The sequence below is a fragment of the Ahaetulla prasina genome, chromosome 2 (genome assembly GCF_028640845.1).
Source record: "Ahaetulla prasina isolate Xishuangbanna chromosome 2, ASM2864084v1, whole genome shotgun sequence".
In the NCBI taxonomy this organism is placed as follows: Eukaryota; Metazoa; Chordata; class Lepidosauria; order Squamata; family Colubridae; genus Ahaetulla; species Ahaetulla prasina.
Genome location: NC_080540.1, coordinates 262,243,661 through 262,257,330, shown reverse-complemented (window position 1 = coordinate 262,257,330; position 13,670 = coordinate 262,243,661). Strand labels below are relative to the sequence as shown.

The 13,670-nt window shown below is 39.0% G+C and overlaps 1 long non-coding RNA gene across 1 annotated transcript; it reads left to right on the top strand.

The window, feature by feature from the left end:
- Positions 1–6,780: 6,780 nt before the first annotated feature.
- On the top strand, positions 6,781–11,075 carry LOC131193703 (uncharacterized). Its single transcript, XR_009153978.1, has 3 exons — positions 6,781–6,825; positions 7,916–8,048; positions 10,558–11,075. It is a non-coding gene; the product is annotated as an uncharacterized LOC131193703 (long non-coding RNA).
- Positions 11,076–13,670: the final 2,595 nt, after the last annotated feature.

The window sequence follows — 13,670 nt, the reverse complement described above, 5'->3', positions numbered from 1 at the left end:
ACGATCTGATCGAAGGACTTGATATTCTTTGTTTGAAATAATGTTTGAAATAATGGAGTCAGTGAGGGATGAGTCAGTGAGGGATTGGTTAAGCAACTGTCTTTTCTATGTGTGTTAGACATAGACAGAGAGACACATATTCACTCCAAAAGATCACAGGTTTATTATAACTAGAGTCCACGGATATTTATGCCAACTTGTGAATGGTCTAAACTCTATTTTTAACATCTTTTATTACTATGAGGAAGAAGGTAAATTTTTTTGTTTATTCTAGAGCAGAGGTCTCCAACCTTGGCAACTTTAAGACTTGTGGACTTCAACTTCCAGAATTCCTTGTTGAAGTCCACAAGTCTTGAAGTTGCCAAGGTTGGAGACCCCTGTTCTAGAGCATATAGTTACTTTGTAGGGAAGCTATCAGGGGTGAAATTCAGCAGGTACTGACAGGTTCTAGAGAACCAGTAGCAGAAATTTTGTGTAGTTTGGAGAACGGGCAAATATCACCTCTGGCTGGCCCCAGAGTGGGGTGGGAATGGAGAGTTTGCAGTATCCTTCCCTTGCCATGCCCACCAAGCCACACCACGCCCACCAAGCCACACCCACAGAACAGGTAGTAAAAAAATTTGGATTTCACCACTGGAAGCTATGTATTATAGATAACCTGAAATACAAAAGTCATCTTTAAAATAATTTTTATTAAAGACTTTGATTACAATAATAAAAGGAAATGCAAACTAAACTTAGAAAAAGAAAGGTAAAAAGTAAGAACAAAAGTGCAAGAAAAAGATAAAGAAAAGGGAAAAAAATAAAGAAGTGACTTCGAATATTCATCACAAGTGTAAACAAACGTAATAACTCTTCATCCTTTGGGTCAGTTTCATCAAGTGGTTAAGGCACCAGGCTAGAAAGCTGGAGACTGTTGTGACTCATCCTCCCTCCTCTCCTCAACCAGGCCCCTCCCGTCTCCAACCGGGTCTTTTATCAGAGTCTGATAATGAAGGTGAACGGCCTGTCATGCCTCCAGCCCCTGACCCTGGCCCCATGCCCGGAGAGAATTCCAGGAGTGAAAGGACAAGCCCGATAAACCTCACTCATTACAGCGTGTGTTCCTTTGGCTCAGCCTTCAGAGCAGGAAGCCAGCCAGGTGCTGGAATTACTCGGCCCTACTCCCTCTGACCCCTCCCTTTCCAGAAACTGACAGCAGATCCAGCTGAAGACAATTCAAGGTGGGAGGACCCTCGCTTCCGCAGATCTGAGAGGCGACGCCAGCAGAAGGAGGGGTGGGGCAGGCCTGGATAAATACTGAGTCATGGAGCCACACCCCACAGTCTATATAAAGGACCTGCTTTTGGCATTCCAACCTTGAGTCAAGCAAAGTCTTATCTAGTTTGCTGATATTGGACTCTATCGCTGAAGTCACAACTTGGACTCCTGCCTGCCCTGATAAACCTCGAAGGAACTTGGCAAGCTGCAAAGGCTTTGTTGCCAAGTTTGTTACGGACTTCCTTGACTCGTTCATTGGAGTGGGAGTGGGACACGACAGAGACCATAATTTCTAGTCCTGCCTTAGCCAGCTGGGTGACCTTGGACCTGTCACTTTCAACCTTGAAATAAATAATAAAATAAAATAATAAAATAAAATTGTTACAAACAAATAACTCTTCTTTCTATAATCCATCCCTTATCAATATGCAAATACATACATACTATTTCAGTCTTAGCATCAGCAAAAAGGCTGTAAGGGTTACCAGAGCTTTATACAATAGAATCATATCTCATTTTAACCTTGGTCAAGCACACCAACTTTATATACCTTCCTTTTACTTCTAACAATCTTGATTTTTAATTCATTCATATGTTGTCATGGTATTGTATCACAACAAAATCCTGCAAAATGCAACAGTTATTTTGAAGCTTTTTCATTTATTTCAAAATGGATGGATTGCAGATAAAATGCGAAAATAATGGGGGGGGGGGTTTGCAACAAAACAAGAACATTAGAATAAATTCAAATGGGTGAAAAATCATGAAAAACAACAGGGAAGAATGAAATGGTTTAGGAGTAAATATAAATAACTATTCATAAATATGAATAACAATAACTATGAATTAGTAAACTGAACCTGTGAAACACAAGGAGTTGGGTGTTTTATGAAAGCTTTTATCCTTAAAGTATGGAGTAAAGTTGCATAATATTTTTAAAAGTTGGGAAATTAAAGGTCAAACCCCATTTTACAAACCCCAGTTGGGCTAGTTCAGGGAAGCAATAATTACATGGAATTTAGTAAGGCATTTTTAATGCTAGTTGGGGTACAGTCTTGGAAACCGCAAAAGGAATTTGCCATTCTCATTTATAATGAGCTAATTAAAGTAAAACCAGTTTAGTGTAGTGGTTAAAAGTTCTGGGCTAGAAATTGGGTGACTCTGAGCTCTCCACAAAAGCTAGCTGGTCAGTTTGGAGCCAGTTCTTCTCTCTCAGCCCTAGGAAGAAGATAATAGCAAACCATTTCCCAAAAGGTTGCCAAGAAAATGAGGAATTTGCCATATAGTTGAGGTTGTCGATCGAAAGGTCAGCAGCTCAGCGGTTCGAATTCCTAGTGCTCCCGTGTAACGGGGTGAGCTCCTGTTACTTGTCCCAGCTTCTGCCAACCTAGCAATTTCGAAATGCACGTAAAAATGCAAGTAGAAAAAATAGGGACCGCCTTTGGTGGGAAGGTAACAGCGTTCCGTGCGCCTTTGGCGTTGAGTCATGCTGGCCACATGACCACGGAGACGTCTTCAGACAGCTCTGGCTCTTCGGCTTTGAAAGATGAGCACCGCCCCCTAGAGTCGGCAATGACTAGCATGTATGTGCGAGGGGAACCTTTACCTTTACCTTTACCTTGACAGAATAGGGCTACCAGAGATCCGGCAAAAGGAGGACATGTCTTCCTTTTTGTCTTCGTGCCCTTCATCTGGCAGGCACTATCTTAAAATCAAATATTGTCTGCCTTTTTGAATGTCCTTTTTTTTTTTTGGACCATTTTCAGAACAGTAGTCAATTCAAACTTCATGTGTTGTGACCTTGTATATAGTCTGCTTCTTTCTTTCCATCATCTATTGACAGATTCAGTAGATTAGATTTATGTCATGTCATTTATTTCTTGATCCCAACAATCAGCTTCAGCCAGACCTTTCAAAAGTATGATGAGTGTATTCTGCAGATCATGTGATCCATCCTTATGTTTCTATGGTGAGAGTTGAAAAATCCCCATTGCTTCTACATTATTGCTAGCATATGTTCTTAAAGATTTTCTGGGAAAATATTGCTGTTGAAAAAACAGACTTTCTGATGATAGAAAAAATAATTTCAAATATACTTAAGTCTAAATGCTTTTATTTATTTGTTTGTTTGTTTTGTTTTGTTATGCAGTTTTCACTGTAATTTTTATTGCATATTCCAAGAAAGTTAGTGTATCCTTCTTGTCCCCTGCCTTTCCAATTTCCCATGTCCTCTTTTGCCTGTTTTACTATCTATCCCTAACTAAGTACAAAGGGTTTACCTATGAGTCATGTAGCCTGCCCTAGCACAAGTCTGACAGACACACAGCCTACTTTTGTACGTCCAGGTGAGTGGAAAGGGAGGGCGCTTCTGAAATCTTTTGTGGAGAAATCCAAAGATCTTGTCAACTGCATTTAGCTTGGTGGGCCTCAAATGCTAGTCTTTCTAAAGTCTTTTTGGTTGTTTTTTTTTTTAATGAAATAAAACTTTGTTTTGTGGTAGGTTAGAAAATGTCAGAAACTTGGATAATTTCCAAAACTGGGACCAGAATTATGCATCAGACCAAATGACCCATAAGTGGCACTCCAACTGAACTTTGGGGCAGCGGTACCTTAAACAAATCTTTCCATAGTTTATCAGTTTACTTTTTAAAGGACGTCTCCGGTGGAAAAAAATGGTTTTCTGAAGCCACTAAATATAAACATTATCAACATTTCTGTCTTGTGTTCAGGAAAAGAAAAAACTACACATAGACACATTTCCTGAATTTTGAAACCACCAAGTAATAAAAACAAGAGGTTATTTGAGGGCACTAGATGATTTCTTCACAATGGCATTCAAAATGCTGACAATGAATTGGGGATTGGCCAACAATAAAGTTGTTAATAAAATCTGACCTCTGGGAAAGAGCAGTTGCATATGATTGGCTGCAAATATAGCTATCTTATAGGACCGTATATACTTAGAAGGGCGCAGACATATGTTCATCTATAAGGAAGATCCTGCTGAAATCCAGGAAATATACTCTATACAAACACATAAACCGGTTTATACTCCATATCTTTCCAATTGTTATAAATTCTTGCTAAAATATATTTTGGGAAATTGGAATGTGTGGTATATACTTTCATGTTAGACTAAATTCTGTTTTGCATGATTTTAATATAAACTGCCTTGAAGTTTCTTTCATATTTAAAAAATGACAAAATACATTTTTGATACAATAGTAAGTAAACAGATTTCATGAAATGGTTCCCTTAAGTATAATAAAAGACCACCAGTATTTTTAAATACCCCATCTTTTCAGACCCATCCCACCCAGAAACAAAAGGACAGAAGGAAGAAACATAACACGGGTAAATTTTTCAATCAGAAAAACAAAGCAAAGCAAGCAAGCAAACAAAAAATAACTTCGTTGTTTCTATATTTATATGCATATATGTGTGTTTTTCAACCTCAACAACTTTTAAATGTGTGATTTTCAACTCCCAGAATTCCCCAAGCAGCCTGGGGAATAGTCTAAACAAAATAAGTGTTCTCTAGCCTAGTTTTAGCTAACTGTTTTGATTTTACATCTCTCTGAATTTATAATCAATATGTCTATTCTGGAAATCACAAGGTTACAGAAGGCTGTGATAAGACATTTTGAGTTGAATCTGTTTTACATTAGTTGTCCCAGCTTCTGCCAACCTAGCAGTTCGAAAGCATGTAAAAAATGCAAGTAGAAAAATAGGGATCACCTTTGGTAGGAAGGTTTGGTGGGACCTTTGGTGGGAAGGAAGGCATTCCATGCACCTTTGGTGTTTAGTCATGCCAGCCACATTACCATGGAGACGTCTTCGGACAGCGCTGGCTCTTTGGCTTTGAAATGGAGATGATCCCTGCCCCCTAGAGCAGGGGTCTCCAACCTTGGTCCCTTTAAGACTTGTGGACTTCAACTCCCAGAGTTCCTCAGCCAGCTTTGCTGGAAGTTGAAGTTCACAAGTCTTAAAGGGACCAAGGTTGGAGACCCCTACCATAGAGTCAGGAACGACTAGCACATATGTGCGTGGGGAACCTTGACCTTTACCTGTTTTATAAAGGCAATTTGGAATGTTTAAAGTGTGAGGAAATTTCTGGAGGCATATGGGGCAAATTAGCGATTGTTGTCCCTTTATACTTTTTTATGTATTTTGATATTGTCTTTAGTTTGTGAACTACAGGGTGATTTTATTGCGCTATAATATTAAGCAATTTACTTTTTAATTTAAAAAAAAATACAGTCTTGGGGCAGCCTAAGGACTAATCTAAATATGTTCATTATCATAATGGTATCGACATGCAAATTCTTTTCTGACAATTTTTTTAGCACAACTAATTTTCCAAAAACCTCTTTAAAAAGAACAAAAGGATTTGCTTCACTTTTCTTGCAAAATAAGCAAAATAGAATGGAAATGTCAGCCATAAGAATATATTCTGTCTTAACTAGCAAATCATTAATGAGTCACTTGCTTGTTACCAGTTTGATTTTATTCTCTATTGCTTTGGGCTTTTCTTATTATTATTTTTCTTGCTCAGAAGAAACATAAAGTACTGCCACTGGGCTATTTCGTAACATCAGTAAAATAACTGCTGAGAAGAGTGTTCTTGAGTAGTGACAAAGGAAATGAAAAGTCCAGTTCTGATGCTCTCACTCGCTTTGTTCCTGTAACTTCAACAACTACTTTGCATGATTTTTTTTTAAAAAAAACCTTCTCTACCTAAAGTAGAAACTTCAGCTAGCTTTCCTTGTGCATGTTAAATATTCTGAGAATCATTGGAGGGAGCTCAGTGGTGATGGAGCAATTCATTCTATTCCACCCACGGAATTGGCTCTATGTGTGACTATGGCAGCTTACAGATCATCAAAGAGAAGACAGAAAGAGAACATAGATTCGAGTTTAAAGAGTCATACTTTTAGAAACAGTAAGCACAGGGGTGAAATCTAAAAATTTTCCCTACCGGTTCTGTGGGCATGGCTTAATTGGTGGGCGTGCCTTGCTGGTCAGATGACTGGGTGGGCGTGGCCAATAACAATAAATAATAAAAATAATAAACAAAGTATAAAAAACAATAAGAGATACCAAAAACCAACTTTCACACTTTACACACGCACAACACAACACAACACAACTGACTCACACAGTGTAAAAGCAGCTGCACTTCACACTTCACACAGCTACAAAAAGCTCAAAAACCAACTTTCACACTTTACACACACACAACACAACTCACACACACACACACACACACACAAAATACCACATACAGCTTTCTGAGATTTTGTGTGTTTGTGTAGTTAGAGTGAAACACTATAGAAACACACCAAATCTCAGAAATCTGCACAAATATTTTATTTTATTATTTTATTTTATTTTATTTTATTGTGGACTTCAATTCCCAGAGTTCCTCAGCCAGGAAAGCCAGACAGCATTAATCACTCAGTGATGAAATAGATTAGCTAAGTTTAGATTAGTTCTGTCTGGTGCTGAAAGCGAAACTGGGGCTTTCCGGCTGGGGAAAAAGCCATGAGGTCGATCAGTAATCAGGTAAGTGCCTTAGAATCTCTTAAAAGGGGGTTTTCTACATGTTTTCTACAGAAAACATGTTTTTTAAGGTTCTGCTGATGAGGAACTCAGGTGAGATCCCCAGAGTAGCCTCTTTTTTTTAAGTTTAAAGGCTCTGCCGATCTCAGCTGACGGGCAGGATCCTCAAAGGCTTTTTTTTACTTTTAAAGGCATGTTTCGGCTGAAGCAAAACCTTCTTTTAAAAGTAAAAGAAGAACCCTCTGTTGATGGTGCGGCTCAGCAGAGGCAGGGGGGCGGGGCCAGGGATTTTTGCTATCGGTCCTCCGAACCAGCAGCTGCCATCGCTACTGGATCACGCGAGCTGGTCCAATCCGGGAGCATTTCACCCCTGAGTATGCATACATTAAATATAAATATCACACTAGGAAAACAGTAACTTAGACTGGATCTACACACTATGTCAACTTCCTCACTCAAGGAATACATGCTAATCTGCCTGATGTCCTCCACCCCTACTGAAAAAAACCCTAACTGTTTTTAGCAAATATTTGATTACTGGCCATTGCGCTTGTGGTATGTTGGTTGAGGGAGATGAATGTTGTTTAGATAAGCAAGAAAAGTCAACTTGAGCCTTTTCCCATAAACATTATGAAGATAATTAGAAAGGGTTAAGATTGAGTTTGCTGGTAAACTAGGATTGTGATGTTGATAAGAGACAAGAGGGTAAAGAAAGATTAAGTTATTTCCACTCTCAACAACTGCTGTGTCAGAAACTCACATACGTACTGGTAGTAGCTACTGGAGCTTGCAACTTTAATTCTACTGATTGCCTTAACAGATTTTTTTTTTTCCTAGCCCTTCCAACTTTTCCTGTAGTTATGTGTGTCAAGCTTAATTTCTAAGTTATGCATTATTTATCATATGGTTACTGAATAGGAACCACATTTTAGCAAATTATCATTATCTCGGTATTTCTCAGATGAAAGTGCTTCCAGTGTAGATCCTGTCAAGATAACCCAGATATCTGTTGAAATTGTTATCAAGCTGCTGACCAATATTAAGGATTCGATTTTCCGTTTATTACGGCTCTTTTGTTATTATCCCAATATAGGGTAAAATCTAATGAACTAGTCCCACTGTTGGAACTCTATCCTTTGGTGGAACAGATTTCTCATTCATATGAACAATGTTCGGTCCATAAGATCCAGAAGCAGATAGTGAAAACCAACATTACACTGTTTACCGTGAGTCATATTCATGTTGCTTCAAGTAAAACTATTAACAGTCCTTTTTGAAACTATTTCCTGTTTTCTTAGTTCAGGATTCTGAGAGGACAAATTTGGCAGTGCAATAAAACTTTTTCCTGCTATACCTCACGCTAAAACAGTAATTGTTTTTATAAACATAGGCATATCTTGGTGGTATACGGAGTTTAATTCCAGACCACCAAATAAAACAGGTATCACAATAAAGTGTGTCATAATTTTGCGGGTTTCCCAGTACATATAAAAATTACATTTACATTACTGTAGTCTATTAAGTGGGAAATATTATTTTATCTAAAAGAAATGTACATATTTTAATTAAAATACTTTTTCGATAAAAATGCAAATTATTATCTGATTAATAAAAAGAAAAAAATTGGAATATTGCAAGAATTACCAAAATGACAGAGAAGTGAAAATTATAGCACCAATAGGCAAGCTTGACACCGGGCTACCATAAAGCCTCAATTTGTTAAAAAACACAATATCTGGGAAATACCTTAAAGCAAAGTGCCCAAGGTATTCTTTTATTTTATTCATAAAGTATAGAGCTGTCAATTGATTGATTTACTTACCTATCAAATTTATATAGCGGCCCATTTCATCCAAAGTGACTCTGGGCAGCAAACAACAAATTTATTTACTTGAGACTCAAATGTATTGTTTATTTCATGTATAACATTGAGTTAAAAGGAGCGGATGATCGTATTAATTTGACCTTGCCCTTCCTGAAGATTTGTTCTTTACAAACAGCTGCATTACATAACAAGTGAGTCTGTTCTCATGAAAGTTCGTTATGAACATTGCAGGAGGCTGTTGAATGATATTTTAATATACCGGTCGTTGTTTTTTAAAAAAACAAACAAGTTAGTGGCTCTCTATATATTGGACTACAATTCCTATCCCTGTTGGCTGGGATAATGAGACTGATTAACCACAGTTGTATGGAGATTTACACATTAGTGTGTGCTAATGTTTGCTTGAATGATATTTTATAATCACAAAAGTATGCTAGCATGCCACATATTAACATAGGAAGAGATTAATTTTACAATTTATTTATAGGTGACGGATTTAAAAGTGTACACCTTTGTTTAATGTTTACCATTAAGAAATAGGTTGTTCATATACCTCCCCCCACTTTTTTTTTTAACAAAGAAGTGTTACCTCCTGCCAATTCAACAAGTTGTCATATTTATTTTCTGTTGTGCTCTTCACAGATATGTGAAAAGCAAATCCTAGATCTTAATTGAATTTTCACATGTACAAGATGAAAAAGCTCTCCATTCACTCTGACAGTAGCAAATGTCAATCTCTGTGTAGGTAGGGAAAAAAAGCATAAATAAAACTGAGCGGGGGTGGGGGGGGGGGAGAGAGAGAGGTGGCCCCCCTTTTTTCTGTATAATCTCATAAGCTTTGTTGGGGGTGTTAAGAAAACCATGAAAAACTCTTTTTGATGCATGCATTTTTCTTTTGACTATTTATCTCATTTTCACTCTTTTTCATACTATCTGTTTGGGTTTTCTTTTTTTTTTGCTTCTAAGCCACAGAGGTTTGCATTGTTGCTTTCTCCCCAGAGGTCTGACCTGATCAGTTAAAATATTTGGCTCAAGCTTATCCATGGTCCTGAGTACACAGGCTGCCTTCCCACCTCTACTTCTATCCAATTATATGAGATATACTTTAGACCAGTGATGGTTAACCTTTTGGGTGCCAAGTGCTCAAAGCACACGCACCCACACATGAATGCACACGCGTGTGCCACAATCCCCAAAATGCAATGTGAGCGCTTTGCACATGGACGCACATTCCCTGCACATGTGCCACCCCCGTACATGTTCCCCGGTCCTCCGTTTTGGCTTCCAGGTTGGTGCAGGAGGCTTTTCAGGCCCAAAATGGGGCGCCGGGGTGGGGTGGGGGGCTCGCAATCTCCACAGTTTCTACCCCCATCCGCATCCTAGTTTTCTCCTGCATTCCTGCTTTCCCTGTGTTCCATGATCTCTACATGATTTCTCCCCCCATCAAGGCCTAGCTGCCTCCTGCCTTCTGTGCCTTCTCCGATCTTTGCAGTTTCTACCCTCATCGCGTCCTAGCTTTCTCCTGCATTCCTGCCACGGAAAGACACCTCCAGAGGGTGGAACCTGCGGAGATTGGGGAAGGCCCCGCTCCCGTGCATGCGCAGCAGAAACCCGAAGACCTGATGGCCAACGGAAGGTGCGCGCATGTGCGGTGGAGCTGGGCTGGGGCACCGGCTGGTGTGCCTGCAGAAAGGGCCTGCGTGCCACCTGTGGCACACATGCCATAGGTTTGCCATCACAGCTCTAGACCAACCTTTCACAACTTTTTCACCCTAGAGGAACTCTTGAAATCATCTTCTATTCTTGGGAAATCAATGCATAAAAATTGTTATCTTTATAGGTAGCACTGCAACGTGCACAAAGTTCAAAAAGTGATTTTATTTTTATTTTTTGCTTTATACTTTCTCCAGGAACCCTTGGTGGAGCAGTAGGCTGCAGCTGAGTAACAATGCACAGGAATTACAATACAACAAGTGCTATCATGCTTCAAATTTCAAAAATAATGATGCTTCCTCCCCCCCTCAATCCTCACAAAAACCCTAGAGCCTTTCACGGAACCCTACGCTTCCATAGAGGCCCTGCTGAGAAAGGCTGTTGTGGACATGAATAGTTGGGCAAGCATTTAGATCACCCTTTAAAAAAAAAATTCCCAGAAAATAATGAAGTATTTTAGTGGAATAGAAGTGGTGACCGCAACAAGTCCGGTTCAAACAACTCTCCTTGAAAAACTAGAGCAGAGCAGTCTGACCAAAGAATTAAAGCAGTGGCTCCAGATGATTAGAATGGTATTCTATCGCCTTTGTATCTGGTTTGCTACTAGACCCCAAATCATCTCTTGCATATAGGTAATTGTTGTATTTGCTTAGAAACATTTTTGTCCTTCCTTCAATTATAAAAACCATTTTCTCAAATGATTTACAAATAAAACCATATACATCTTTTTATTTATGTATTGATTTATGAGGTTTATATGTCACTCATCTCAGACATTTCACCTCTGGGCAGCATATACTAAACAAACAAATAAACAAAAAACAGAACAAGATAAACAATTCCAATTAAAATCAACTAGATTTTAGGTTTGTATCCACTCCATTCAGAATTCCAATCTTTTTGCCTAAAATATCTGAAGAAAACCCAAGATTTTGATTGCCTTTCAGAAAGGCCATGGTGAGAGCCAAACATATGTCAGGGGACAGTTTGAGAGGGCAGATACCACAAAGCAAAAAACGTACTTCCAGGATTTCATCACATAGAAGGGAAAAAACCTGAAGCATATCCATCCTACTGAAGTATGTGGACAGGCAGATAACATTGGACACATACAGTCCAACAAACAACTCAGTTCTCTTTCATGTAGAGCTAATTAAGTGATAACCAAGACCTTGAATTGCAACCAGAAGCCTACAGAAAACCTTTGCTGCTCAATGTTCACCTATGCATCTGAATGGTCTAAAACTTGGCAACTCTAAATCTCAACCAGCAAATGCTCAGTCTTACATGTTGGAAAAAAGAACCAAAACACTAAGTACAAGCTTGATGGACATTACCTTACAGATGACCCCCACCCTGTTAAAGACCTTGGAGTTTTCATATCAAATGACCTAAATGCCAAAGCCACTGCAACTGCATCACAAAAAAGGCTCTAAGAGTTGTAAACCTAATCTTACGTACCTTCTTTTCCAGAAACACTACACTACTAACCAGAGCATATAAAACATTTGCTAGACCAATTCTTGAATACAGCTCACCTGTCTGAAACCCATACCACATTTCTGATATGAACACAATTGAACGTGTCCAGAAATATTTTACAAGAAGAGTTCTCCACTCCTCCGAATACAACAAAATACCTTATGCCACCAGGCTTGAAATCCTGGGTTTAGAAAATTTAGAACTCCGCCGCCTTCGACAGGACCTGTGTTTAACTCATAGAATCATCTATTGCAATGTTCTTCCTGTTGAAAACTTCTTTAGCTTCAATCACAACAATACAAGAGCAAACAATAGATTTAAACTTAATGTTAACCGCTTCAATCTTGATTGCAGAAAATATGACTTCTGTAACAGAGTTATTAATGCTTGGAACACATTACCTGACTCTGTGGTCTCTTCTCAAAATCCCAACATCTTTAACCAAAAACTGTCTATTATTGACCTCACCTCATTCCTAAGAGGTCTATAAGGGGCGTGCATAAGAGCACAAACGTGCCTACAGTTCCCTGTCCTATTGTTCCTCTTCATTATATCCAATTAATATAGTTATTACATACTTATGCTCATATATATGCTTATATATTATATAGTTTTTTCATGTTAATGCTTATATATACTGTTATGACAAAATAAATACAATAAATAAAAATATGTCACAGAGTTCTAAACCAGTTGTAGCTTCTGGGTGGTTTTCTTGGGCAGCCCCATGTACAGCACATTGAGGAGTTAACTAGGGTATGAGTGACAGCAAATAGGGCCTCCTAATCCAGGTACAGATGCATATAGCACACAGGACAAAGTTCTCAAAAGCAAGCTGCCACTTCCTCTTCAAGCAGGAGCTGTGATTCCAGGAAGATCCCCAAATTCTGTGCTAATGGGGCAGTGCAATCCACCCAGAACCAAAAATCTCCAAGATACCTCAAAACTACAACCACTTGATTTTGGCACAGTTGAGCCTGAAAAATAATACAGAATATTGATAAGGTATGTAATAGTAAAGCCTATTGGAATCCATTTTATTAAGCTAAATGCAAATCAAAATATTCAATGGGATCAAACCCTTCACCTGTAACCAAGTCACCTCTCCCACATTCTAGAGAACCCAGAACTCACAAGTTATTGCCAGCTGCACTTGTCAGATTGGGGCTCAAAATTGGCAATACATATGACAGGAAAGCCTAAGAAGTTAAAGATCAAAAGAAGAACTCTTTATCTTGATTGCAGGAACATTTGACTGTAACAGAACACCAGATGCCTCTGGAAAAAGACTAAGCAGAAAAGTTTCAGCTCCAATAACCAAATCAGGAACTAAAATTAGGCGGATTGATTGATTAATAAGATTCATAGGCAGCTTCATAAAAAAAAAGCCCCCAAGGCAGCATGCAACAACACTTAAAACATTAAAAAAGAAAGCTATCTATACTGGCAATGCATAGAATATGCCATATTACTCTGGAGATGTCCACCTTAGGTAAAGGTAAAGGTTCCCCTCGCACATACGTGCTAGTCGTTGCCGACTCTAGGGGGCGGTGCTCATTTCTGTTTCAAAGCCAAAGAGCCAGCACTGTCCGAAGACGTCTCCATGGTCATGTGGCCGGCATGACTCAACACCAAAGGCGCATGGAACACTGTTACCTTCCCACCAAAGGTGCTCCCTATTTTTTCTACTTGCATTTTTACCTGCTTTCGAAACTGCTAGGTTGGCAGAAGCTGGGACTAGTAACGGGAGCTCACCCCGTTACACGGCAGCACTAGGGATTCGAACTGCCAAGCTGCCGACCTTTCGATTGACAAGCTCAACGTCCTA